This window comes from Macaca thibetana, chromosome 4 (genome assembly GCF_024542745.1).
Source record: "Macaca thibetana thibetana isolate TM-01 chromosome 4, ASM2454274v1, whole genome shotgun sequence".
Lineage (NCBI taxonomy): Eukaryota > Metazoa > Chordata > Mammalia > Primates > Cercopithecidae > Macaca > Macaca thibetana.
In genome coordinates this window covers 109760665-109783796 of record NC_065581.1, presented here as the reverse complement: position 1 = coordinate 109783796, position 23132 = coordinate 109760665, and the positions used below count along the sequence as shown (strand labels likewise).

General features: G+C 41.8%; 1 protein-coding gene across 6 annotated transcripts in view; it reads right to left on the bottom strand.

Annotated features, from left to right (window-relative positions):
* The window catches only part of IPCEF1 (interaction protein for cytohesin exchange factors 1), a 203853-nt gene extending 185002 nt beyond the window's left edge, over positions 1 to 18851 (bottom strand). For 4 of the 6 annotated variants that reach the window (XM_050786801.1, XM_050786805.1, XM_050786802.1 and 1 more), the window contains exon 1: positions 18735 to 18851. The gene's annotated coding sequence lies outside the window, so the exon portion shown is untranslated. Of the gene's footprint in view, positions 1 to 10262; positions 10952 to 18734 lie in introns of those variants that run through there. The other 2 variants (XM_050786804.1, XM_050786807.1) reach the window with 2 other exon arrangements.
* Positions 18852 to 23132: the final 4281 nt, after the last annotated feature.

The following is a 23132-nucleotide window of genomic DNA, read 5'->3' as shown; positions in this document are numbered from 1 at the left end:
CCCATTGGGGAAACTGTGGCTCAGAAGAGTTAAGTGGCCTGTCCAAGGCCACCCTACTAGTGAATGGCTAAGTTGAGGCTTGAACTTTAGGTCTCTTATATAAGGTTTCCCCACTCTAGAACATTCTATTGCCTGACCTTCATCAATAAGTTGTCTCTGTTGATTTATCATCTAGGTAAAGTTTGAATTCAAATCTATTGATCGTCTGCTCCCTCGTGCCTCCCAGCCTGGGTCATCCCATGGGGCATGTATTCCTAGCCTTGCACTTGGGTGGGTTGGGAGAACCCTACTCACTTGCCTTTGATGCCTTATACCAAGGCTTTCCTTATAGAGTCGTAGATACCAAACATACTTTAGCTAGAAGAAATTCTGACTTCATGTACTCTAACCCTGCCACTTTATGGATAGGGAATTGAGATCCAAAGAGTTTCAGTGACTTTTCAAATGTGTCCATCTTGTTAGTGATAACTGTTCACAGCCTAGACTTTTTACTGCTAGACTCTTTATGCTGCTTATATCTGAGTTAAAATGAGCACGTTTGAAAAAGAGAAGCTCTTTAAATTGTTATGAGTTACTAACACTGATGTATGACTTAGACAGTCAGATCCTTCCAACTAAGGGTGAATTGGGATTGCCAAACTATCTGATCCGTCTACCCCGTAACTGTGGGCTGGTAAATGCCTGATTTAGACCTCTAAATGTTAACTACCCAATAACGAAAATCCCAGTATTTTCAGAGGCCAAAGTGGAAGATCACTAGAACCCAGGAGTTTGAGACTGGCCTGGGCAACATGATGAAAACTTGTTTCCAAAAGATACACAAAAAATTCCACGCATGGTGAAGCACACCTGTGGTCCCAGCTACTCAGGAGGCTGAGACAGGAGGATCGCTTGAGCCCGGGAGGTGGAGGTTGCAATGAGCTGAGACTGCAACACTGCACTCCAACCTGAGCAACAGAGCGAGACCCTGCTTCTAAAAAAATAAGAAAAATAAAATCACTTTGTTCCTGCCTAGCTGCCTCACCCATTATCTTCATGCACAAAAAACAACGTACATCGCTGCCAATGAATAGCTTGTTATTTCAATGTAAATTATTGATAAACAATTTAGGAACTTTTTTTTTCTTTAAAACCTCTTCTTTTTTCCTTTAAAATCCCACCTGTAACTGCTGCTAATCAGCAGGGCAACTTGAATCTGTGCTCCTGGGTGGCCATTCTCAAGATTTAGGTTAAAATAAACTCTATACTTGATCATATTTCCTGAATCTCATTATTTAATTTTGAACAATATAATTGGATAAAGGTATGTTAACCTCTAAATGAGAGAGAAGAGCCTAATCATTTTTTAAAAAATAAATTCAACCAAGTTCGTTTGGTTCAATCAACTGTCCATAAATTCTCAAAATAGCGTAAGAACAGCAAGAGTACATTGAGTAATAATTTATTTTATTTACTTACTTTTATCATTTTTTTAATCTTTAATTTTTTAAAAAAAATTTAAAGACTGGGTCTTGCTATATTGCCCAAGCTGGTCTCAAACTCCAGGCCTCAAGCATTGCTCCCATCCAAAGTGGTGAGTGGTTAGGGTTAGGTTTATAGGCATGAGCCATTATGCCTGGCCTTTTTTTTTTTTTTTTTTTGAGAGGTTCTCGTTCTGTTACCCAGACTGGAGTGCAGTGGTGCAATCGTAGCTCACTTCAGTCTCAAACTCCTGGGATCAAGTGATTCTTCCACACAGCCTCCCGAGTAGCTGGGACTACAAGCACACACCACCACCACATCCAGCTAATTTTAAAAACTATTTTTGTAGAGATGGGGTCTCGCTATGTAACCCAGGCTGGTCTGGAACACTTGGGCTCAAACGAACCACCCACCTCACCTCCCAAAGTGCTGGGATTACAGGCGTGAGCCGCCACACCCTGCCAAGTGATAATTTAATTTCAAGCATGTTCAAGTTGTAAATAATGTCAGTAATGTGAGTGGGGGAAACCTGCTAGCAAGAGGAAACTGAGTGGGGATCTAGAGTTAGATCAAGGCTGGAAAGATGGGTCCTCAACATATTGCAGAGCAGCAGTTGAAGATATTTGAGGCTAGGGAACTTCCTGAGTCTCTAGAGTGAACCCCGAAAATTTGAGACAGGTCTCAGTTTATTTTGCCAAGGTTGAGGATGCGTGCCCGTGACATAGCCTCAGGAAGTCTTGACGACATCTGCCCGACGTGGTCAGGGCACAGCTTGGTTTTATAGATTTTATTTTTTAATTTATTATTATTACTATTATTATTATTATTATTATTATTACTGAGATGGAGTCACGCTCTGTCGCCCAGGCTGGAGTGCAGTGGTGTGATCTTGGCTCCCTGCAACCTCTGCCTCCCAGGTTCAAGCAATTCTCCTGCCCCAATCTCCCTAGTAGCTGAGATTACAGGCACGTGCCAGCAACACCCAGTTAATTTTTGTATTTTTAGTACAGACGGGTTTCACCATGTTGGCCAGGCTAGTCTCAAACTCCTAACCTCAGGTGATCTGCCCTCCTCAGCCTCCCAAAGTGCTGTGATTACAGGCTTGAGCCACTGCGCCCAGCCAGTTTTATACATTTTAGGGAGACATGAGGTATCAATTAAAATATGTGAGAAGAGCCAAGCGCAGTGGCTAATGCCTGTAATCCCAGCACTCTGGGAGGCCGAGGTGGGTGGATTACCTGCGGTTGGGAGTTCGAGATCAGCCTGACCAACATGGAGAAACCCCGTCTCAACTAAAAATACAAAATTAGCCAGGCATGGTGGCACATGCCTGTAATCCCAGCTACTCAAGAGGCTGAAGCAGGAGAATCGCTTGAATCTGGGAAGTGGAGGTTGCAGTGAGCCGAGATCATGTCATTGCACTCAGCCTGGGCAACAAGAGCAAAACTCCATCTCAAAAAAAAAAAAAGAAAGAAATACATATATATGTGTATATATGTGTGTGTGTGTATACATATTATATTTATATATTTTATATATATATAATGTATAGATATGTAAGAAGTACATTGGTTAGGTCCGAAAGGCAGAACAACTTGAAGCAAAGGCAGGAAGGCTCAAACTGGGGAGGGCACTTCCAGATCACAGATAGGTGGGAGACAAGCTGTTGCATTGTTCTGAGTCGCTGATCAGTCTTTCCAAAGGAGGCCATCAGATATGCATTTATCACAGTGAGCAGAGGAATAACTTTGAATAGACTGGGAGGCAGGTTTGCCCTGAGCAGTTTCCAGCTTGAGTTTTCCTCTTAGCTTAGTGATTTTGGGGGCCCAAGATATTTTCCTGTCACGCTAGGGACAGCAACACAGGGTGCCAAGAACTAAATCAAAAAAGAGCCCATAGTTAAAAGAAAAAGTCTGAGAGAGATGGAGTACAAGTCACCAGGGTGGAAGAGGCTGAAAGCCCTGGGGCTTGAAGCCTACAGAAGGGATCATTTGGGTATGGAGGTTATGATTGATATTGAAAGGAACGCTGAATCCAGAAAGATTAGCATGAGAAAGAGCCTAGATTTGGCCAAAATGGAGCCTTTGAGAGCAGTCTGAACAGAGTGCAATGAACAAAACAGGCAGGAAGTTTGCCAGGCTAAATCAGTTCCGGATCTTTTAATAGAGTGTGTGAATTTCCCAAGCTGCCTCCTTTTTCATCTTTCTTCCTCTTTTGGCTTTTCTTCCTGTGTCCACTGGAAGGTTCAATGCATAAGGGAAGATAAAAACTAATGCGAAATCTATTAAATGATTAGGGAAGAAATTACTCAAACACTAAAGTTGGAATGAACCTTTATAGATTGTGTGGATGTGTTCTTCATTCCTGCTTTATCATTACCACCACTCATTCTGAGTTGATTGTATTAAACCTTAATAATTTGTAATGTCTGTATGCCTTCACCTAAAAAGAAGAGTGTGATATGTAAGCCTCGAACTGCTGCCTGAGCTCCAACTATTACCCAATTGTACTGATAACGTAAAGGAAAATTTAAATATCTCAGGACTCCCAAATCCCTTATGTCAAAGAGGTTAAGCATAGAGGTTGAGTCATGCAACATCCTTTTTCAAATGAATAGCTGTTACTGGCATGCATTACCCAGACCCCCACAGAAAGGCAAAAGGCCTCAGGCATCTTTCAAGACTGCTCCCACAGGTCATTTGAAGCAAATTCTTTGCTGGCCTCCCATAAGCATGGACATGCCAATTATACTTTAGGTCTGCAGTCTAAGTCTAGCTCCTAAACCTGAAGTCTGTTTGATTCCACACCAATAACGTCATTACAAGCTTTTTTTCCCAGGTACAGAACAAAGACAAGATCAATCATACCTCCACTTACCCAAAGACCTCTGCATAATTGAGTATTCCTTTACTCCCTTTTTTTTTTTTTTAATTCTATTATTCACCTTGTCTTATGTAAAATGTAGATTTCTGGGCATTGACTAAAGTCTCACAAGAATGTAACCATTCCTCTTACTACCTACCCGCCCCTCTCCCTACATGCCTTCCCCTTTCCAGGCTGGAGAGGAGTGGCATGATTATAGCTCACTACAGCCTTAACTTCTGCGACTCAAGTGATCCTCCCACCTCAGCCTCCCAAGTAGATGGGATCACAGGCACGCACCACTACACCTGGCAATTTTTTTCATTTTTTGGAGAAATGGTGGCAGGGTGGGGGGCTGAGGAAGGGGAGGCAGGCAGGGCTGAATTTTGCTGTGTTACTCAGGCTGGTCTCAAACTCCTGGTCTCAAGTGATCCTCCTGCCTCAGTCTCCAAAAGAACTAGGATTACGGGCATGAGCCACTGCATCTAGTCTCCTTCCCTCTTTAAGGAAATGTGTAAATACTAAACCTCCTAAATATATCTTCAGAAAAACAGCCACAAGGCTGAGTATGGTGGCTCATGCCTGTAATGCCAGCACTTTGGGAGGCTAAGGCCAGTGGATCACTTGAGTCCAGGAGTTTAAGACCAGCCTGGGCATATGGCGAGACCCTGTCTCTACAGAAAATAACACAAGAAAACTAGTCAGGCTTGGTCGCATGTGCCTGTAGTCCCAGGTACTCAGGAAGCTGAGGCGGGAGGATCACTTGAGCCCAGGAGCTGAAGGCTACAGTGAACGGGGATCCCACCACTGCACTCCAGCCTTGGCGAAAGAGCCACATGCAACAAGAAGAAGAAGAGGAGGAGGAGGAGGAGGAGGAGGAGGAGGAGGAGGAGGAGGAGGAGAAGGAGGAGAAGGAGGAGAAGGAGAAGGAGAAGAAGAAGAAGAAGGAAAGAAAAGAAAGAAGAAAGAGAGAGGGAGGGAGGGAGGGAGGGAGGGAGGAAGGAAGGAAGGAAGGAAGGAAGGAAGGAAGGAAGGAAGGAAGGAAGGAAGGAAGGAAGGAAGGAAGGAAGGAAGGAAGGAAGGAAGGACAGCCAGCCACAGATGTGTTTATGGCTCGACTTTTTCCCAGAAACTCCCTAAAGCTGGCCTAATAAACCTCGATTCATTGAGCCCATTGCCTCAGTCACTCATTTCAGTTACCATAATATTTTCTCAAAGCCACTGCATCTTTTTGCTTTTTGTCAAGCATTATGTCATGTGCTTCTAGGGATACAAAAAGGAAATAAGTGAAATAAGAAGAAAAAGAAGAAATTTCCTTTTCCTCCTATTCAATTAGTGGAAAGAAGATGTTAAAAGATTTAACATCATGCTTTGCCCACAAAACTCAGGAAAGTGCCATTTTATTAGGTGAAATACAAATGTATGAAAACTCTCCCATCAGTAGACTTCCAAAATGCTCCCTTTCCCTGGGAAAGCTTTTCCTCCCCAAGTCACTTCACTTCCCACCATTTCTCCATGTTGATCAGAGAAGTCTCAGGGGCCTCAACCTCTCAACCAGCCTTCTTTCCTCTGCCAATCTGACCCCATTATGCACTCACTCTGTCTCTAAAATTACTCACATTGACCCGGGTGTGCTGTGACTGCTGTAGGAGTTATTAAGAAATTCTCTTAGGCAGATAGAGAGGAAAAGGGGTCCTTGGAACGTTTTCGTCCCGTATAAAGCAGCTCCAGAAACGTTTCTTGTCTAGTAGGAAAGCCTTGGCTCATAGAACTGGGCTGGCAACTTTTGATATGCAAATGCAGGCCATTAGAAACCGGGTCCACCCAACCTGGAAATTCCCACTATTGTCCTCTTGTCCTTGCCCACATGTGTTCCTGGCAGCATGGGCACCCCCACATATCCCCACGTGTGCAGAACATCATGGCGCCCTGTATTTGCATATGAAAAGACTAAGGTGGGAGGGCCAGTTTTTTTGCAGGCTTCATGAATGACATGCTGAGTCAAACCAATCCCCTGAGCCCTATGCAAATCAGACACCACCCCCTCCAGCCTCCTCATAAAACTGGCTGTTACCCACCACACTGGAGTCTCCTCTCCGCTTTGGAGCCCTCCTCCCTCTGTGTCTGTACATGGGAGATTCTTCTTTCTTTCTTCTCCCTTATCTCTTGCCTATTACATTCTCCGCTTCTTAAAACCACTCCACATGTGTCCATGTCGTTTTATCTAATTCACATAAGTCAAGATCCCTGGTGTTCGTCCCCTCAGCGGAGCCATATCATGACGACGTCACTGTCCTTTCGTGTCCTGGTTTTGTGCTTTTCTTCCGTCTGTATATCCAGTAAATCATTACCACCAAAGATACTTCCATCCTGTTTTTCAACTGAAAAATCTCTTTCAAAACACATTATCTCATAGAGGCCCCAATGACTTTGAGGCATGTAAAGATAGGAGGCTCCCCGTTTCACAAATGGAGAAACTAAGACATGAAGAAAACAACCCCATGTTCACGGGTTTAGCAATTGGCAGCATAAAGATCTTCCCTCCAGGGTCCAGGATTCTTCCCGGTATAGGAGTGACCAATATGCTGGAGCACGAATACCAAGTACCATTACAGACGGCGCCCGGGGAGGGCTCTGAGCCTACATTTTCCTACTGACTTTCATGCTCCTCTGTCTTCTCCCCCCACCTGAAACTTTCCCTTTATTTCTGAACAGAACGGAAGTTGTTACTCAACTTTTTTCTCCACCGTTACAGGCTCCTGGATCACACACTCTCTAACTTTTAGCATACTTTTTCTCTACACTGTTCACCATGACAATCACATGTCACTTGGGTCTTTTTTGTTGTTGTTGTTCTTTTTTGAGACAGGGTTTCACTCTGTCACCCAGGCTGGCACACAGTGGTGCAATCTCCTCTTCCTGGTTTCAAGCGATCCTCCTGCATGCCATCACACCCAGCTAATTTTAATACTTTTTGTAGAGACAGGGTTTCACCATGTTGCCCAGGCTGGTCTCAAACTCCTGACCTCAGGTGATCCACCCGCCTTGGCCTCCCAAAGTGCGGGGATAAGAGGTGTGAGCCACCGCACTCGGTCGGTTCTTTTATTTACTGTTTCGTGTGTGTGTTTTGTTGTCACTGTAAATTAGTAAGATATTTGTAGTAACTATTATTTTCTAATATTTATTTTTATATTCTTCACAATGCCTAATACAGAGAAAATTTTACACAAATATTTGCTGAATTGGGATGAATGTCTCAGGGGACTGAACAGAAATTCTAGGCTTAAGACATTATCTTTCTTACAGTCTGATAACTCAAAAATTTTGCATGCATGATGACTCTGACAAGCTTAAAATCACATGGAGATCAGAGCCCTACTAGTCTCCAGGACCACGAAACACCAAAATAAAATTGCAAAAAAAAATGCAAGCCAATTGAAAATAATCCACTTTCCAAAAGAGAGCTGCTGCCACCTGCTATGACACCTCCCAAAACATGCCTCAACCACTTTTTGTTCTTTCATTAACTTCTGCTTTCTTTTGTTTTACATGACTGCTCACCATTTTTTGGTTGAAAACGTGTTAGATTTGTCAATTCTTCAGTATTTACTAATTCTGAATATCTGAGCTTTCCTATGGGCAGTTATCATGAAGAAAGAAATCTCTTCGTCTATCCATTCAAAAACTTGGGCTACTGTACCCCATATGGTAAATCTTTATATCTAAAATATACAATGTGTTAGGAATATGATTTTAATATATTAAAATACACTTTTATCTCTTTTTTTGTAAATACACACTTCTTTTGTGAGATGGGGTCTCACTCTGTCACCCAGGTTGGAGTGTAGTGGTGCCAAGCAATCCTCCCGATTCAGCCTCCCAAGTAGCTGAAACCACAGGCACATGCCACCACGCCTGGCTAATTTTTTGTATACTTTTTGGTAGAGACAGGGTTCCACCATGTTTCCCAGGCTGGTTTCAAACTCCTGAGCTCATGCCCTCTGCCCACCTCAGTGTCCCAAAGTGCTGGGATTACAGGTGTGAGCCACTGCACCTGGCCTCACGTGTACATTTTTAAAAAGCAAAAACATTGAAAATTTTACATCAAAATGTTAACTATAATTATTTCAAGGTTATTGGATCATGAAAAGTATTTATCTTCTCCTTGCTTATCTGTGTCATTGGCAATAAAATGCATTCTACGTGAACTAAGGAAAAATAATTATTTTTAAAAATTTAAGCTCTAGATATCAAGAAAGTTGATAACACATTTTACTATGAGGTTGAATTCAAAGTGTTTGCCTAAAGAGATTATTTCTTCCCTCCTTTTTTCTAATTTAGCATATGCTAATCTTTTCCTTTATTCAAGAACTTTTTCTAGTTGTATAATAATTAGAAAGAATGGATGGACTATCTGTATTAGTCCATTCTCATCCTGCTCTGAAGAAATACCTGAGACTCGATAATTTATAAGGGAAAGATGTTTAATTGACTCACAGTTTCGCATGGCCAGGGAGGCCTCAAGGAACTTACAATCATGGTGGAAGGGGAAGCAAACATGTCCTTCTTCACGTGGCGGCATGAGAGAGAAGTGCAGAGCAAAGCAGGGGAAATCCTCTTATAAAACCATCAGATCTCGTGAGAACTCACTATCATGAGAACGACATGAGGAACTGCCCCCATGGTCTAATCACCTCCCACAAGTTCCCTCCCCCAACACATGGGGATTACAATTCGGATTACAGTTTAAGATAAGATTTAGGTGGTCAGACTGTATCCCTATCCAAGCACATCCTCTCAAAACTCTGCCTTCCTATGTTTTAATCTCTGTTTTCCTCCCCTTTTCAATCTAAATTATTAGAAAAAATGCTCCATCACCCTCAACCCCAACTCTCCTCAGCTTTGATCTGGAAGTGTCTTTGGGAATGAGATTTTCCTCAAGATTCAGGCAGATCTGGGCTGAGCACTCCTAAAATCATTATTCACCCAAACAAGCTTGCTCTGGCCTCACTGGGGTTGGATTACACACATTCTCAGCTCCAGGAATGGAGACAAAGGTGGGCAAGCACAAAACAACCTTATCCAAAAATAAGAAATTATGTAGCATCCTTTTCCTTATATTATAGTACATTCCCTCAGGGCGGCTATATACTGGACTCTCAGGTCAAACACGCCTAGGCTCAAATTCTGACCCCAGAGTCAAACTATTGGGGTTGGAACCCTGACTGTACTATTTCTGGGTGACCTCGAGCCAGGTTTGAAGTTCTCTGAACCTGTGTTTTCTCATCAGAAAAAGGGAACTAGTTAATAATAACAGCACTTCCTAGAACTATTTGATTTAAAAAATTAGATAATGAATGTAAAGCCTTTAACACGGTCCCTTGCAGACAGCAAAAGTACAGTATATGTTACCTCCATGTGCCACACAGTCAATGAGGCTGGGGAAGGCCTGCATGGCCTGTTGAAGGGGCTGCAATTATTAGGTTGGTGCAAAAGTAGTTGCAGGTTTTGCCATTAAAAACTACTTTTCACCAACCTATAGAAAGAAGGAGTCCTCTCGGACTCTATTTTCTGCCTTCCTCTAAGGCTCACATCAGTGACTTCTACTGCCCAGAAAGTTCCAGGCATTGCCTAGAATGTTTCATGGGCCAGGAGCATCCACCCATTGGCAAAAGGCCACCTCCACAATGATAAGAAACGTGAGCTTGTGGGGAGTAGACAGTGGTTTGGTGCTCAATGCCTGAAGTCCATTGAGATTGACGGAGGGATCGCTTGCTAAATTGCTCCCAATGCACGGAACACAAAGAGGATGCGATGCAAGGTGGAAATTACTACACCCCATGTCTAGGACCCTGTGACTACAGCTAATGCCAACTTGAAAGCAAAGTCGCTTCAAGGCAATCTGGAGTCGCTGAGCCTTCATTACTCAGCTTACTTACTGTGTTTTGGTGACTTGGTGTCTCTCTCCCCGTGCTGGCTCCTCAGCTCGGAATATCTGGGACTCCAGCGTTCCTCTCAAGGCAACTAATTTGTACATAACTTTGGAATGTTTGTGAGTGTTCACAAGATAAAACTAAATAGTACTCAAGTGCCTGGCTCAAACGTTGTTTGAGAGTCCCTCCCTCAAGTCCCCATTACCTACGCAAAAGCTGCTCTAGTTGATTAATCAAGTTGAAAATCCAAGTGTAGAAAACGCTGGTAACTGTGTTCCAGAGTAAAATCCAGCTCTAGCTGGAAAACTGTGACCGTATTTGACCAAGAGAGTTCAAGTTCAGACACTTCTCTTTGATAGACTGGCTATAACTGAGTCCAACCAAGAGACAATACTAATTCACATGATTCCAGGGGAATTTCAAAGGTGATCTTGTCCGTTTAATTGTAATGAAATACCTGGCACATTATGTGGAAAATATTAGGTACTCAATAAGTATTTGGTGAATGCTGAATATTCATAAGTGGGTCCTTATCATATTATATGGTTAGTATTCACAACCACTAGTAAGAACAACTCTTTGACTATTTTTTATCAGGATGGAAAAAGAGGTTGGGATTTGTGACTTAACAAGGAACCAGAAAATAAGGTCTTTAACATCATTTGCTTCAGGCTTTTAATTGGTGGAAAGAACAAAGTTGTTACAAATGACTTGCACTTCCAGTGAATAAATGCAATGTTCCTGCTGCAATCATTTAATCTGCTAGAATAGCAGAATCTTCAAACATGTTCAATAAATTGTTGAGATTATATATATTCTCATCAGTCCATAAAACTATTACAGATTTACCCAATAGTGTGCTGTAGTCTGAGCTATTCAAACAGAATAATCATAAACAAGTAGCCTAAAACATATGGTTTTCATGTTTATAGCTGTTTGCTCAGTTTTTCAAATAATTAAAGATTTTCTCCTTAAAACATAACTTTGTATAAGTACAGCTTATCTTTGGATAAACTGTGACACTTTACACAGAATTATATTCTATAGGAGTGAATAATGTTAAATTAAGTTTCCTGGAAAATGTGTTGGTTGGTTTCATCTTTTTTCCTTTCTCAGAGGTTTGTATTATTCTATCTTATTATTATTATTATTGAGACAGGGTCATTGTCTGTCACCCTGGAAGGAATGGTACGGTCATCGCTCATTGCAGTGGTACGGTCATCGCTCATTGCAACCTCAGTATCCTGGGCTCAAGTGATCCTCCTGCCTCCATCTCTTGAGTAGCTGAGACTACAGGCATGCTCTCCCACATTTAGCTAATTTTTGTTTTGTTTTGTTTTTAGTATAGACGAGGTCTTGCTACATGTTGCTTGGGCTGATCTCAAACTCCTGAGCTCAAGTGATCTTTCCACCTCAGCCTCCCAAAGTGGTGGGTCGAATTCCTGATTTCAAGTGATTCTCACACCTCAGCCTCCCAAAGTGCTGGGATTACAGGCGTGAGCCACTGTGCCTGGCCTATTTTCCTGTTTTAGACTAAGGTTCAGCCTCTTTTAATATATGTACATTTGCTTATAAGTAGTTATATGTTCTGTTCCTCTCTGGCATTAGAAATCAGTGCATAAAACTCCTAGGAATGCAGTGTCCTTCACAATAGTCAGGAAAAAAAGAACTTCTACCCTGTCCAAATTTGAAAAAAGTCTATCTAGTCACAGGTTTCTATTGCATGTTTAGAAAAAGATTATACAATTAAGAGGAAGAGAAAACAGATATTTTCAGTTTTGCACAGGTTAAATGAATTAGCTTCCTATAATGATATTTACCTGTTAAAAGAATGTTGTTCTGCTAGGGATAATCATGTAATAGGAATCAGGGCAATTCCAATTCTGCTGAAAAGGGGATTTAAGAGATTCTTATGTCACAGAGAAACTCAAGAACATGCTGGAAATCCTGGCTATTTATGCTGTCATTAAAGTACTTATGCAGGTACCAGCCTAAGTTTATGGATCAAAGTGATCAACAATTACAGATGAACCACTAAAATGATATAACATCCATTTATTGAGAAGTTTCCACTTGCTATACACTTAGATTGCAGCCTTAGATTTTACATTTGGATCAAAGTTCCATCACATTGCATCATTTTCAGAATATTTGAACTTTTCTTTCAATAGAAACTGAGGTAAGTAAATATCCCCCCAAATAGACACTAATGTTCCATATCTAACAAGTAACCAAATTGTCATGATAATCTGGGATCACTATCTAGACTCCATTTATGAAAGGAAGTCGTTTTATAGATTTCACAATAGCCTGATTTTCATTTTGTAAATGTGTCTCATTGTTGAGTGTCTTTATTTACTCCCATTCAGTGATGAAGTGACTCTACTGTTTGAGGCCCAATGCCACGAGTTAACTTCATGGAAATGAGTCATGTTCAGTTTGGCCCCTAGAAGTGCTTGCCAGCAACACAGATGGGTTTATTACTAGCACTAAAATTACCTTCATTCTTTACCTCCTGTATTAGCTTCCAAGAAGGGTTCCATTGGTTTATAATATTTTTGTTTTCTTCTAAGTATATACATTTACTTTCATTTGGCCCATATATCAAAGCAATTGGTTAGTTTTTTTATTTTTTCAGAGACAGAGTCTCACTCTGTTGCCCAGGCTGTACAGCCGTGGCATGATCATAGCTCACTGCAGCTTCAAACTCCTATGCTCAAGGGATCCTTCTGCCTCAGCCTCCTGAGCAGCTGGGATTACAGGCCCACACATCAGCACACCTGGCCACATTTCTTATTTTTGTAGAGATGGGATCTTGCTTTATTGCCCAGTCTGGTCTTCAGCTCCTAGCCTCAAGTGATCCTCCCACCTCGGCTTCCTGAAGTGCTAGGATTACAGGCATCAACCACCACACCTGGCCTGGTTTGGTATTTTTATCTCAGCTTTTATAGATGAGAAAACTCAAGCGTGGAGAAGTTGAATGCTTGCTTATAGCACAAAACTATTATATACCACAGGCAGGACACTCAAGTCTCCTAACCTTTTGATCTGTGGTGCTCCCACTAAAAAAATTGAGCCTAATAGAAGGTCCCATCAATATGGGTCCAACAATACTCAAAATGGAAACTGGATATTTTTTAATTAGATTGGGTACGGTTATGAAAGAGCAGCGTGAGGGATCCTTGTGGTGATGGAACAGTCACATATCTTGACTGTGGCTGTGAACTACCGAGGGATGGTTCTGAGGTCCCCGCAGTCCCCTTTTGTTCCCTGCTGGCTGGAAGCATTTCCTACACGGTACCACCTGGCTGCCTAAGAAGACAATCACGGATGTGCAGTCATGCCAAGGCACAGACAGTTTCCTGGAAAAAAGAACAACTCCTTTCCACTACCTCCTCCCTAAGAAACTAGAAAAGAATTTCACTTGGACGGTTTTAAAGTAGAGAGCAAATCTGCTCTGCTCACACTCGCCCTTGGTGTCAAATCATTATTTATGTAACAAAAACTTTAACATAAATGAAAACAATGTAATGTGTAGAATGGTAGTTAGGCCACAGGCTCAGAGACACAAAGATCTGGGTTTGAATCCCTCTCTCCTGCCTATTGTGGTGGTTTGAGGCAGAGGACTTTACCTCTCTAAGCTTCAATTTCATGGAGATAACAATAGTACTATTTCCCAGAACTGTTTTAAGAAGTGGCTGAAATAGCCTAAAAAGGAACGAGATCATGTCCTTCGCGGGGACACGGATGGAGCTCGAAGCCATTATCCTCAGCAAACTAACGCAGGAACAGGAAACCAGACACCGCAGTTCTCACTTACAAGTGGGAGCTGAACAATGAGAACACATGGACACAGGGAGGGGAACAGCACACACTGAGGCCTGTGGGGGCGGGGGGAGAGGGAGAGCTTCGGGAATAGCTGATGGATGCTGGGCTTAATACCTAGATGTTGGGTTGATTTATGCAGCAAATCACCGTGGCACACATTTACCTATGTAACAAGCCTGCATATCCTGCACATGTACACTGGAACTTAAAATAACAGTTGAAGAAAGAAAAAGAAATTGTAAATGTAAATCTAAACTAAAAGGTAAAAATAAAAGTGCAGATCACAGTGTCTAGAACCTACCAAGTGCTCAGTAATATCATTGGTTTTTATTGAGCACTCCACATATGAAATATTCAGAAAATGCTGTAGACTCTGTTAGGAATCCTATCATGCTGCTATTTCTATTTCGATGCCTAGTGCATGCTGGGTTTTTGTTTCTTTGATTAATTCTTTCATTTCTAACTTGACTTAGTTTTCCTTGACGATCTGGTCATTCTTCATGCAGACTTCTTTTGAAAGACTCATCCACATTCTAGTAACTTTGGGCTGAGTTTAAGCTGGCTCACTTTTCACCTTTCAGCCCTTCTGTGTCAATCCCTGTGTCAGTCTAGGAGGCCTGTCTTTGCTCACATTTGTTCAGCCCTTTGCCTTTTTGTCTGCCAACTATCTCTCCTTTCTAAGGCAAAGATTGATTCTAAGACAGAGACAGAAGATTCTTTTTCAATGCCTACAAGCCAAAATATTTTATTTTGCTTATGTCCCTGATAAGGGACTCCATGGTGACCTGCTGGCCCTGAGAGATGGCAGGGCCAAGATTCTAACAACAGGAATAATAATTCTTGACTCTACAAAATAATCCGTGACTCTACAAAAATGTTTTTATGACCTCTCCCTATGCGTACCAAGATGATAAAGATATGGCAACATTCCCTAAAAAATGAATTGCAATTATACTGGGAGATTTAAATTGAACTTAGCATTAGTAACTGACGAATTGACTATTGAATTTTTTAGGAAATCATCAAACTCAGGTTTAGACGCAGTTATAAATCATTCAGAGAAAATAACTCATTTTCAGGTCATTCTAGGAATTAATCAGACCAGCCAGCCCCAGGGGGACCATGTTTCCTTTTTCTCACTTCAGAGTTGACACATGATTCTGCACCAGGCTTACTGTCAAAGGGGATTCCCCTACAAAGACTAAATAACATAAATTTTAAGTGTCATTTCTTAGACTGCAATGAACCATGAACTTTAGCACACTATAACTAAAACATTGCTTTTGTTGTCTTGTTGGTGGAAGATTTAAGGAGGGTTAAATTTTTGTCCATTTCTTTTTTTTTTTTTTTTTTTGAGATGAAGTCTCCCTCATTGACCAAGCTGGAGTGCAGCCGCGTGATCTCGGCTCACTGCACCTCCCGGATTCAAGCGATACCCATGCCTAACCTCTTGAGTAGCTGGGGTTACAGGCGCCCGCCACCATGCCCAGCTAATTTTTGTGTTTTTAGTAGAAACAGGGTTTTGCCATGTAGGCCAGCCTGGTTTTGAACTCCTGACCTCAGGTGATCTGCCTGCCTTGGCCTCCCAAAGTCCTGGGATGACAGGCGTGAGCTACCGCACCGGGCTTATTTATTTTCTTTCAACATTTGTTTTATTTTCATATTACTAAAATAGTTCAGGTATGTTCCACTAATGAAAAATCTGGGAAAAAAATAGAGTACAAAGTACAAAGAAAGAAAAATCATGAGCTATAAGTCCACTGTTCATATATTAACATTTTAACACCTTTCACCCAAATCTTGCTTCTTTGCAGGATTTTTACATAGTTGAAAAAGTTATGTTCCTCCTTTTTTGACTTAGCATTACATCATGAGAATATTTCCATAAATATCATTTTATTGATGACATTTCTTTGTATACCACCATGTGTTCAACCATTCTGATAACTAGGATTATAATATTTATTTTAAATTAATGATTCTTTTAAAAACTCACTTTCACTTTATAAAATTCAGAAAATGCACAAAGCATAAAGAAGAAAAGACAAATTAGTGATTAAATTTTTAAGCGTGGCTGTGGCAACTTGAAGACTGATATTGATAACTGCCATTTAATGCAATCACATTTTTAACCCTCATACAACCCAAAAAGTCAGTATGTTATAGTCACCACTTAATAGGTTCAGAGGTCATAGAGCTGGTGGGTTCAGAGATACAGATTTTGAACAGATCTATCTGACCCCCAAACTGTGTTTTCTCTTGGCTAAATTACACTGACCTTCCCATAATTACCTCCACCATCACCTCTACCACCATCATCTCCAACCACCATCTCCACCATCTGTACTGTCACTTCTACCATCACTTCCTCAACCACCTCCACCATATCTACCATCACTTCTACCATCTATCACCTCCACCATCACCTCTAACCACCATCTCCACCACCACCTCAACCACCACCTCCACCATCTCCTCCACAACCACCTCCACTATCTCTACCATCACTTCCACCATCACCTCTACCACTCCAACCACCATTTCTACCATCTCCATTACCACCTCCACCATCGCCTCCACAACCACCTCTACCATCTCCACCGTCACTTCCACCATCACCTCCCCTGCCACCACCAATTCCACCACCACGCCCTTTATCTCCACCTCCACCTCTACCACCACATATTGCCACCCCTTTCACTTTACTGACCTAGGAATTTTTCTGATCCCTGTTCTACACACCCTTTCTTTATACCTTCATATTCTCCTCTCCTGCTTCACTCTGACCTTTTATAACCTTCACTTTTTAAAGTGCCTGAGTAACAGAGATAAAGCAATGGCTTTCCTACCACATTCATTTTATGAATTATCCCAGTTATTCATTCATTCAACAAATATTTACTGAGAGCAGGCACTGTTCTGAGCACTTGGGAGCACAAGTAACTCCTCCATTTGCAGGATTCTCTTTAAGGCTGAAAAGCTTATTTTTTAGGATTTTTCTTCACACACACACACACACACACACACACCATTTGCCACATTAGACCTACTTGCAAATTGTTAACCTGTACTTCATTTATCAGCTCACACTGCAGAGCCTCCAAGCTGGATGGAAAGCAGAAGTGAGCTGTTGATTCAAAAGGATACACGAGTCAAAAGGAAAGTCTCAGGCAATAGTCATGAAGTAATTTCTTATCTCTTATTGCCACAGCAAACTACCGCAGGAAAGAACTTCCTATTTCCATACTCTGATGATGTATATTTGCTTAACACAGCTTGCCTGAAATAGTTCATACATGGACCCACTCCAGAAAAGACACTTGATTTATAAAAAAAGGAATGGAAGAAAATTAAAAGGTAAATTAAAGAATGAGTTCATCAACACATACACAAACTTACACCCTTTTCCTCCTCGCTTGCATGATGTGAGCAGAAAGAAATGCATGTTCTTTCTTTTTGTGTTTTCTTCTTTATTTTATTTTGAGATGGAGTCTTGCTCTGTCGCCCAGGTTGGAGTGCAGTGGCGCAATCTAGGCTCACTCTAACCTCCGCTTCCCAGGTTCAAGCAATGCTCCTGCCTCAGCCTCCCAAGTAGCTGGGATTACAGGTGCATGCTCCCATGACCAGCTGATTTTTGTATTTTTAGTAGAGACGGGGTTTCACCATGTTGGCCAGGCTGGTCTCGAACTCCTGATCTCAGGATCAACCTGCCTTGGGCTCCCAAAGTACTGGGACTACAAGTGTGAGCCACCACACCTGGCCTTCTATTTCTATTTTCTTTTATTTTCCTTTTTTTTTTTTTTTTTTTTCCTGTAGAGATGAGGTCTCATTACGTTGCCCCCAGGCTGGTCTCAAACTCCTGACCTCAAGTGATCCTCTCACCATGGTCACCCAAAGTACTGGGATTACAGGCATCAGCCATCGTGCTCAGCCCTCCGTTTCTATTTTCTACATAAAATAAATAACTAGATAGAAATTAGACTATCAAGGACAGCACTAGGAACACATAGGCCACTCAAGACTAATAAAGTCCACTGCCGTAGTCAAAGATGCTTCAGTGGGTTATAATTCTGCCTCCTATAATTAAATTCTTTCACATACACCCCAGCAAAGAAAAATCAGGTGCCCCAGACACCCTTACTAAAAGCCTCTGAACCAACAACACCTAGCTGTCATTTTCATAGCAGAGATATTGTGTCAAGCCCAAGACCTTTATGAAAGAGTAAAATGCCCCCCAGCTGCCTCCACGCAAAGGAAGCTCCCCCACAAAGAACACACTTTCTCGAAAGAGGGCGGCCCCAGAGCGCTTCCCACAATGAACTCCTCAGGACCCAAACACACGCTGAAAAGTGCTTTTCTAAATCAAACCTGTGGTCTGCAGTCTAAACACCTATCAAGACAACACCCATTTAAGAAACACAAAAGCACGGTGAGTATACAACTCTCTCCTCTTTCAAAGCTTTCACAGAATTAGAGAATCTTTAGCACCTGGTTTCCCAGATTACAGAGAGCTTAGTGAATATCATATCCCCAAAGCCACATTTCCTACCTCACTACTCTAAGGAGAGTTCTAGGGTATCCATTGCTTTGCCATCTTGATCTGTCAAGCAATTACCTCTCACACATCAGCCAAGGAGTGACGTTACTTACATGCAATACAAAGAGAGTAAATCCAAGAGTAGTCTCTTTATTTCTGGATTCTGAAGACTCATAGTACTCTGAGGCCAAGCTTGAGGATTCTACTCAAAGCAGCCTTAGCTCTGGAGGCTCAGTCAACCCAGAACTAACATTCAAAGCTGATCAGAGAGTAAAGCTCTTTCGAAAGAAGAGGAAGTGTCATCTCCACTTCCTCAATCCTATTGCTCTTCCTTCTCATTGTTATCAAACTCTTCCTGGATGCCCATATCCAGGACAAAGTACATGTAAGGCAAGCACACCCCATCTGCCTGACTTCATTGATCACTAAGCACTGCCCCCAGTGTATTCATTTGCTGAGCACATTGGCAAAATAGTTCATGGTTCTGCTTTCCTGTTTTGGAGGCAAGAATGTTCATTTACAGGGCATGGAGGGTAAGATGATCTGCAGAGTCATTCTCAGCATTTTTGGGTGAAATGCCACTTCAACCCCTTAGGTTCAATCTTCTTTCAGATTTCCCTCTTTCCTCCTTTCCTAATCATTCCTAATGCTCTCATAAACAGAGGGTACACACACATTTGTAAAAAGTATTTTAGGAGAAAAATAAGTCTTAGCCTGCCATCTTTTGCAGTACACATAGTAGAGTCTCTAACTTCAAAACTTTTCGGTCCCACACTGGAAAAGGAAAATGGCAGGCTGAAAGTCAGAGATATTCCATCTTATTACAAACAAATTCCTGCCCTCCCAATCTCCCTTTCAACACCAGCTTCTTGGTTCTCCATACCTTCTTGGGAAATGAATACAGTCTCACTCTATTTATATTCTGCTCTCAAATAAATCATTAAAAATGGGCTCATGACCAGTGCAATCTTCCAAATGTGGTACCTAAATTTTAGCATGTGTATTGGTTACTTTTCACTGCTTAGCAAATTACGCCAAAATTTAGTGGCTTAAAACAACAAACATCTATTATCCCATGGTATCTGTGGGTAAGGAATCCAGGCCCAGGTTAGCTGGTGGTCCAGCTAAAGATCCCCCTACAAGGCTGCAATCAAAGTGTGGGCTGGAACTGCAGTCATCTCAAGAACTCAATGAGGGAAAGAAGCTCTTCTAAGATTGCTCATTTGGTTGTTGGTAGGATTCAGTTTCTTGGGGATGATTGGACTGGGGGTCTCAGTTCAATGCCACCTATTGCCTGGAGGCCATGCTAAGTCCCTTGCCACATGGACTTCTACATAGGGCAGCTTCATACCATGGCAGCTAGCTTCATTAGCAAAAGTAAGCAAGAGTGAAAGAGAATGAGAGTTGAGTGAGAGCAAGATGGAATTCACTTCTGTAACCTAATCTCAGAAGGGACAGTCTATCACTTTTGCCATACCCGATTTGTTAAAAGCAAGTTACTTGGTACAATCTCCATTCAAGAGGAGGGGATTACACAAGATGTAAATTCTGGGAGGCGGGGATCAAAGGGATCTTAGAAAGCTGCCTACTAAAGCATGTAAAACATTTATCCAAACTCAAGTTGCATCTGTCAAACCAAATGTTAACAAAAGGGAAGAATCATTTAAAGATAAAGTCATAAAATACAGTGATAATATTGAAAGAGTATCTGAAATATTAATATAATACTATAGCCCAATACTAGCCCACACTAGTCAATACCAAGATCACACTGCTCAGACCTGGGACACTAATGACTCTTGTTCTTCCATCTCCAGGAAACAGACAAATAGCATACAAGCAAAAACCTAAACTAAACTATACAACGAGAGCTGGGCAGGGTGGCTTATGTCTGAAATCCCAGCACTTTGGAGGCTGGGGGAGGGGGATCTGTTAACTTCGGGAATTTGAGACCACCCTGGGCAACATAGCAAGACCCTGTATCTAAAAAAAATAAATAAATTTAAATGTTTAAAAAACAACAACTCCAAAACTAGCCTAGAATCTGGATGGTAGCTGATACCATTTCAATAAAAAGAATAACTTTTCACCTAATTACAAGACTGAGAAGGCCTCAAAGGAGACATAGCATCAAACTTTTCTGATTGGGTATATATAGTCACCTTAAGCAGTCATCCCATTAGGATCAGAATTCCCTGACACATGGTCTTCCTCCTCCTGCACTCAATGCGTGTGCCCCTTCCTGAGGATGGCCCGTCCTAAGAATGACTACATTGCCTGTAGTCCCCACCAATCCCACATGTTACAAACAGAGACCACCTCTTCCATCATCCTTTGTAAGCATGATTTGCTTAGACCAGGCCTAACAGAAGGTCTGTTTCATGGCCTGCAGACAACTGGGGGCAAAGAGAAGAGGGCCATTCTGGGTGGAGAAGTAAATAATTCGGTTGACCTTAGATCTTCCAAATTTCAAGACGTGTGCTAATGTCCCACACAGGCACTGCTGTCACATGATCCCAAAGGATAAAGGCAACACATTTCTTTTCTTTCTTTCTTTTTTTTTTTTTTTTTTTTTGAGACAAGAGTCTCACTCTGTGGCCCTGGCTGGAGTTCAGTGGCACAATCTTGGCTCACTGCAACCTTTGCTTCCTGGGTTCAAGTGATTCTCCTGCCTCAACCTCCCTAGTAGCTGGGACTACAGGCATGCACTATCACACCCGGCTAATTTTGGTATTTTTAGTAGAGATGGAGTTTCACCATGTCGGCCTGGCTGGTCTCAAACTCCTGACCTCAAGTGATCCACCCAAGGCACAACTTTTGAAAGCAAAATAGAAATCTTCTGTAAGGCATGTTTTGTATGTCCACTTTTTCAGAAGATTTCAAAGTTACAGATTAAACATGGCCTGTACCCCAATATACTCTATGCCTCAATTCAAATGCTGATAAAAAAGTAAAAGTAAAATGTTACTTTTACTTTAGGAAATTTTTCTTAAAATATGTTAAAAGTAAATAATGTTGTTGGAAGAGCAGAGAAAGAGAACATGTAACTAAGTTATTAATGCTATTTGGTAAAAGCTCTTGCCCTTGAGGAATAAATAATAGTTTGAAAATACTTCAGTTTCTGGTTTCAAACTTTTTCACATTTTCTTTATAGTCCTGTCTTTCCTTCCTTGCTTGCTTCCTTTCCTTTTCTTTTTTGTTTTGTTTTGTTTTTTGTTTTGTTTTGAGACAGGGTCTTGCTCTATTGCGCCAGGAGGCTGGAGTGCAGTGGTGCGATCATGGCTAATTGCAGCCTCGACCTCCCAGGCTCCAGAGATCCTCCCATCTCAGCCCCCTAAGTGGCTGGGACTACAGGCATGAGCCACCACACCTGGCTAGTTTTTGTATTTTTTGTAGAGACAGGGTTTTGCTATGTTGCCCAGGCTGGTCTCGAACTCCTAGACTCAAACAATCTGCCTGCCTTGGCATGAGCCATCACATCCAGCCTTCTTTACATTCATTTCACAGGATGATTGCTATAGACTAAATGCTTATGTCACCTAAATATGTATGTTGAGGCCGGGCATGGTGGCTCACGCCTGTAATCCCAGCACTTTGGGAGGCCAAGGAGGGCAGATCATGAAGTCAGGAGTTCGAGACCAGCATGACCAACATGGTGAAACCCCGTCTCCACTAAAAATACAAAAATTAGCTGGGCGTGGTGGCTGGCACCTGTAATACCAACTACTTGGGAGGCTGAGGCAGGAGAATTGCTTGAACCCGGGAGGCAGAGGTTGCAGTGAGCCAAGACCGCACCACTGCACTCCAGCCTGGGCGATAGAGCAGGACCCCATCTCCAAAAAATATATATATATATTTTATATATATATAACATATTCTATATTAAATATATTATGGACCTTTGGGGAGTGATTAGGTCATGAGGACAGTGCCCTCATGAATGGGATTAATTTCCTTATTAAAGAGAACCTGGAGATCTGCCCACCCCTCCACCATGTGAGGACAGGGCCAGAAGACAGCCACCTATGAACCAGGAAGCAGGTCTTCACCAGACACCGAATCTACTGGTGCCTTGGTCTTGGATGTCCAGCCTCCAGAATTGTGAGAAATAAATGTCTGTTGTTTGTAAGCCACCCAGGCTATGGTGTTTTGATATAACGGCTTGAACAACTAAGACGAAGATAAAATGTAAATTGAATCTGCGGAGGAGTGAAAAAATAAAAGAAGATGCTCTATATTTTGAGCAGGAACAAAATGAAGGTTCTCTCTGTGGCTTCTTGTTTGTGTACACTTCTATTTCTGGAAGTGTTGCCTCATCTTCTCCCTAAATTGACTTGTCTTCTAGTTCCCTGCTTTATGTAGAAAAAAAAAATGGTACTAGGTGTTATTAAAGGAATTTAGTGGCATCAATAGCATGGCCTGGCTTCTCACCAGACATTTAGATACCATCATCAAAGACATCCTCAAAAGACATGTTATTTACATTTATGGGGCCAGATTAGAGCCACTTA